Source organism: Echinops telfairi, unplaced genomic scaffold, assembly GCF_000313985.2.
Source record: "Echinops telfairi isolate 266 unplaced genomic scaffold, ASM31398v2 ScPeMD7_60;HRSCAF=208, whole genome shotgun sequence".
NCBI classification, from domain to species: domain Eukaryota; kingdom Metazoa; phylum Chordata; class Mammalia; order Afrosoricida; family Tenrecidae; genus Echinops; species Echinops telfairi.
Genome location: NW_022103958.1, coordinates 32,774,576 through 32,780,056, shown reverse-complemented (window position 1 = coordinate 32,780,056; position 5,481 = coordinate 32,774,576). Strand labels below are relative to the sequence as shown.

At 52.6% G+C, this 5,481-nt stretch overlaps 1 pseudogene; it reads left to right on the top strand.

Annotated features, from left to right (window-relative positions):
• Positions 1 to 2,704: 2,704 nt before the first annotated feature.
• On the top strand, positions 2,705 to 3,850 carry LOC101660487 (annotated as a pseudogene).
• Positions 3,851 to 5,481: the final 1,631 nt, after the last annotated feature.

The following is a 5,481-nucleotide window of genomic DNA, read 5'->3' as shown; positions in this document are numbered from 1 at the left end:
CCAGCTGGTGGGTGTCAAGTTCAAGGTGCCTAACCCACGGCACCCACTGAAACACTTAAATAGTGGTTCTTAGGTCTCAGAATTTTTCTGATAGTAACGTGGTCCTCCCATCAACCATGTTACATCTGTCGGCCTGGGTTATCCCCATTGTCATGGGAGAGACAGGGTTTTCCGCCCCCTTAAAGAGTTACAGCCTCAGAAACTCACAGGGGCAGCTCTCCTCTCGTCCCGCAGGGTCACGATAAGTCGGCTTCCACTTGGTGGCAGTGAGTTTGCTTTGGAGCTTATCCCCCCCTTGACAAAGGTTGAAACGGAAGTCAAGAGAAGTGAAGCATTCTGGCCGATATTACATACGCCCAAAGTCACAGAGCTGGTTAGTGCCGGAGCTGGGCTTTGGACTGAGGCAGTCCGGCTGCAGAGAGCGGAGGAGGGGAGGGCATAATTACCACCTCCCATGCACTATGAACCCCAACTAAAGCCTGCCAGCAGACACCGTACCTGTGTTGCCCTCACTAAACCCTCGGTGCCTAGCACTGTGCCCGGCACACCTCAGGTGCTCCAGGTAGACGCCTGGAGACTGGCTGCAGACAAGGGGAAATGTGGAGCCCAGATCTATGCTGGGGTCTCGGGACGTGAGACACCCATGGAAGGACACCTGTCCTCAAGGAGGCGGATGGATGCAACCCTGACATCATTCATGGGCCAGCCAGACCTGGCTCCATTTGGGCGTTGACCTTCAGCCAGATATTAGAAATAAGTTAGATTTTTGCTTTTGCTGATCGTGCTTTTGCTTTCTGGTTTGTGGACTATCCGGGAGCTCAGCCACACTAACACCCTGGCCAGGCCAATTCGCGGGACCCCAGCAGGGCAGATTCCTTCTCCCCTGGTCCCGGAGCACCACAAGGACTCCATCTTCCTGTTGGACTCGTCCCAACCCTGTCCACTTATAAAGCACTTACAAATGGCTCCTCTCCCTCTGCCCTGTTGGCTTGATCTGCAAACACCCACTCCATCCACATTCCCCAGATCTGTGGCCAGCAACTGAGACCTCGGCTAACTCTGCTCTGGTTGGCCCGAGACGCTCCCAAGGTGACTGTCGGGTTGTTGGCCGAGATCCCTCTGGGCGGCTGCTTCTGGACGTTCCAATGTGCCCGACTTCGTGGGGACCAGGCACAGACTGACCTTGTGGGGACTGGGTGCAGCCTGATCTGGCTCTGTGTGCGCCACAGCACGCACACAGCTTCCTCCTCCCCCTGAAATGCTTCCTGCCCTGAATCTCACCTTTTCACGGATAAACGCTTTATCCTTCTAAATGACTCCTTTAAGGTTTTGTGTCCTGCTCAAGGCCAAAGAGTCAGCCCTTTTGAAGGAGGAGTGAGCCCATCCGGAGCCATCCGTCGGCCTTCCCACCACCATTGTGTCTTAATTGAAACCCTTTATGTGGGGAGAGGCCATCATGATCATTTTTCGTTATTAATTGCCCATTCGTTTAGGCCCCTGAATAGCTTTCATGGGCAATTTTGGATGCCGGTCTCTGCTGCCTCGGTCGGTCACGGGTTCCTCTCGCGGAGAAATGCAAGCTCTAAACAAACTAGGGAGGGAAACGGGCTTCGACTCCAGTCTGAGGCTCAAAGTAAACCCCAAGCCCTCCTGTGACATTACTGCTTGGGTGGGCCAGCCTGCAGGGCCTGGTGGTGGGGTGTAGAGGTTAGAATAAGGTTACCATCCAACTCCGTGGGGGCTGATTTGAGTATGTGGGAGCCAGTGGTGTCTGCAGAGAGAAAGCAGGCCATCTGGCCTCACAGGGTTTGGGGCCCAAGTCAGCTGCAAGCAGCTGTCTTAATGCTGGCAACGGACCCAAGAGAGGTGTGAGGGCACAGCCACTGCCTGGCCCTGCGCTGAGGATGGAGTTTTCCTTCAGAAAGAACATGCTGAGGATTGACAGCTGAAGGGCTTCAGCTGGTTCAGAGTGGTTCAGTCATGGCTCTGGAAACAAAACTGGAACAGACAGGGCGGTTCACAATCGGGGTGGTCCGAGCGATAGCCAGAACAGGGCAAAGGATGGGTCCAGGCCCTGGAATGGGAGACTCAGGGGCAGGGGGGTGAGCCTGTTTTCAGGACTGCGGAGAGCGACACATCTGAGCCGCAGAGCTGGGCGCCATCGTGGACACAGACAAGGTTGTACCAACGCTGCCCTTAGAGAGATCTGGTTGCCATGTAACGACACCTAGCCTTTGTTCCTAAGAGGGCAATTCCATTTCTAGCAGGACTCTGAGCGGTAACTTGTGTTTCAGTTCGCTTTCCAGTTCACCCACACTGAAAAAATGGCATCTGCTCTGGTGCCATTCTGTCGGCCAAATGGACTCAAAGCCCTGATTAACAGCCAGGTCTTGAGCGCTGGCAGTTACATGGTGGGCTGCCAACTGCAAGGTCAGCAGTTCCAAACCATCAGCCACTCCGAGGGGGAAAGACAAGGACTTCTATTCCCATAGTTCCAGTCCCAGGGACACTCAGGGACAGTTCGCCCTTGTTCCCTGGGGTGTCTGTGAGTTGGCATCAACGTGATGGCAGGGAGTGGGTGGAGTGGAGTGGCTCATCCAGTAAAAAGGCCTGGGAATCTACAACCATAGCGGTGTACACACCATCATTGGGGTCTGGGAGCTTCTGGGCCAGGCGGCAGGTAGCCGGGGTGGAGTTACCTGAAATGTACCTTAGAGCTGGGTAAGACTCGGTAGGCCAAGATGGTGAGTTTGGATTTTAAGTACCACATTGCCAATTTTGCTTCAATTTTGTTTTATTATTTTCTTGTGTCGCACACTTACTTTCAAATCCGGATCTCTTTAATTCCTGACAGTGAGACTGTCACAGCGTAGTATTCAGATCAGCATCCGATTTCCTACGACCAGTGGCTGCCGGGCCAGTTCCAGTTCCCGGGGTGGCAGAGTGCCGCTGCTCACAGGGCTTGTTCACGGTTGGTTAGGACCTTTAGGAAGCAGCTGGCCTGGCCTTTCTTCAGAGGCACCCTAGGTGGTTTTAAACGACTCACCTTTTGACTAGCAGCTGACTATCTAACTATTTAAGGAGCCCAAGTGGTGTCCTGGGTTCAAACCCCACCGCTGAACCATGGGCGAAAGATGAGGCTGTCTACGCCTGTAAAGATTTACAGTCCTTCTTTTCCTCCGGGGTGCCACCTTGATCCTGGTGTCGCCAGGGGCTGCCACCCTGCCCGATGTTACTGGTATTGTAAGAACAAGCCCTACCCAAAGTCCCGCTTCTGTCGAGGTGCCCCTGATGCCAAGATTCACATCTTCGACCTGGGTCAGAAGAAGGCAAAGGCGGATGAATTCCCACTGTGTGGCCACATGGTGCCAGATGAGGACCAGCAGCAATCCTCTGGGGCCCTGGAGGCTGCCCGCATCTGTGCCGACAAGTACCTGGTGACAAGTTGTGGCAAAGATGGCTTCCACATCCGAGTGCAGCTCCACCCCTCCCACGTCATCCGCACCATCAAGAGGCTGTCCTGCGCTGGGGCTGACAGTGTGCTGGGATGCGAGGTGCTTTGGGGAAGCCTCAAGGCACTGTGGACAGAGTCCACATTGGCCAGGTCATCTAGTCCACCCGGACCAAGCTTCAAAACAAGGAGCAGGTGATTGAGTCCTTACGCAGGGTCAAGTCCAAGTTCCCTGGGCAACAGAAGATCCACATCTCCAGGAAGTGGGGCTTCACCATGTTTAATGCCCATGAGTTTGAGGATATGGTGGCTGAGAAGCACCTCATCTTAGATGGCTGTGGAGTCAAATACATCCCTAATCGGGGCCGCTTGAACAAGTGGTGGGCCCTGCATTCATGAAGGCCTTGGTGGCTACTAAATAAAAATCGAACTTCCCGGTTAAAAAAAAAAAAAAAAGTACAGTCTCAGAAACCCACAGGGTCAGTTCTTCTCCGTCCTGTAGGGCCACTGTGAGTCGGCGTCCACTTGATGGCAGTGGATTGTAGATTTGTTCTTGTTGTGTTGATTGGCTGTCACCATGGGTAGCACCCAGAGGCTCCCTTGGAATTTACGCATGATTGGAAGGTGCTGAAGGGCGTTTTCAACACTTGAGTGACATGATCTAACTTTAAAAACAGATACATATGTGTATGTATTCCTGGCTGCTGCATGAAGAAGTGGTCGGGAGGGTGGACAAAGGGAGCTGGAAGACCTTGTGAGAGGCTGGTTTACCACCCGGGACCACAAACGGTGCATCTGGTATTCAGCCAATAGCCTGCAGTTAAGGCTGCTGTATGTATGCTCTCACCTGGAATCAACTCAAAGGCAAGGAGTTCGATTTGGATTTTTGTCTCTATTTTCATTTAAAACAAAACAAAACACCACCACCACCACTCCATACACAAAAACAACCTGCCACCAACGAATCCCTTCTGAGCCTCAGAGGGACCCTGTGTAGCGTTTCTGAGACTATACATTTTTAGGGAGTAGGCAGCTTCATCTCTGTACCCTAGAGAGGCTTCATCGTTTAGAGCCATGTGCTTAAGCCAAAGCATCACTGGGGTTCCCGTTAGCACGCTGTGCATTTCTGCCATTGTGTTTGCTGAGAGGATGCATATGAAATCGAATCAATAATAATAGATTTAATAAATTTGACATGGCTGTTGGCATGCCTCCCCCTCTGCTGTGGTGTCTACAAGGCAGGGACTGACAAGAAGGTTTCCACGAACACAGGTTGCATGAATAGACTGATGTAAACACATGCTCTCTGTGAATGAGCACGATTGCTATCCCCATTTTACAGAAGATGAAGCTTAAGTCCATCGTTTTAGGACCCACACCCTCCAGGACGTTGTTCAGGCCTCTCTCTTTTCTGCTTCCACTTTCTCGCTACTTTGGACAAACCGTGAGTAGACTTGAAGGATAATGCCTGTGTGGGTCAGCGTCTAGCACCAACTGTCTCAAAAGGCCTGGCTATCTGGAGCCCTGCTGGGTTGCCATGGTGTTTGACCTATTGAAGGTGGAAGCATCCTCCCTGGGCTTTGACTGTGGGGGTGACCTGAGTGTGCATATTCATCATCGAGGGGGGAAGGCAGGCAGCTCTGGGTGGGAGGACCTGGGAGGTGTGGGGACACCATCCCAACAATCCAGTACTGCTCCCACAGCTCCTCTGAGCCAGAGCAGAAGCCAGCTCAGAAAAAAGTAGTCAGAAGGCTCTGCTTGGTAGTGGGAGGAGGAAAGACTGCCCTTTCTGAATACTCCGGATGTTCCCGGGACATCCTTTAGTACAATCCTTGGGCTATGGACGACCGTCTCCAGAGCACCTACTACGGATCGGGTGCCATGCTAAACCTCCAGGCACAGTTTCACGTAGGACGCAAACAGCCTTGTGGATCATAATCATGATTCTCAATAAGTCCTATCTGTTCTACGAAGCAACTCTTGGTAGGTGTTTGCGGTTGTTCGTTCTAGTTTGGATCGTGTTCCGTCGG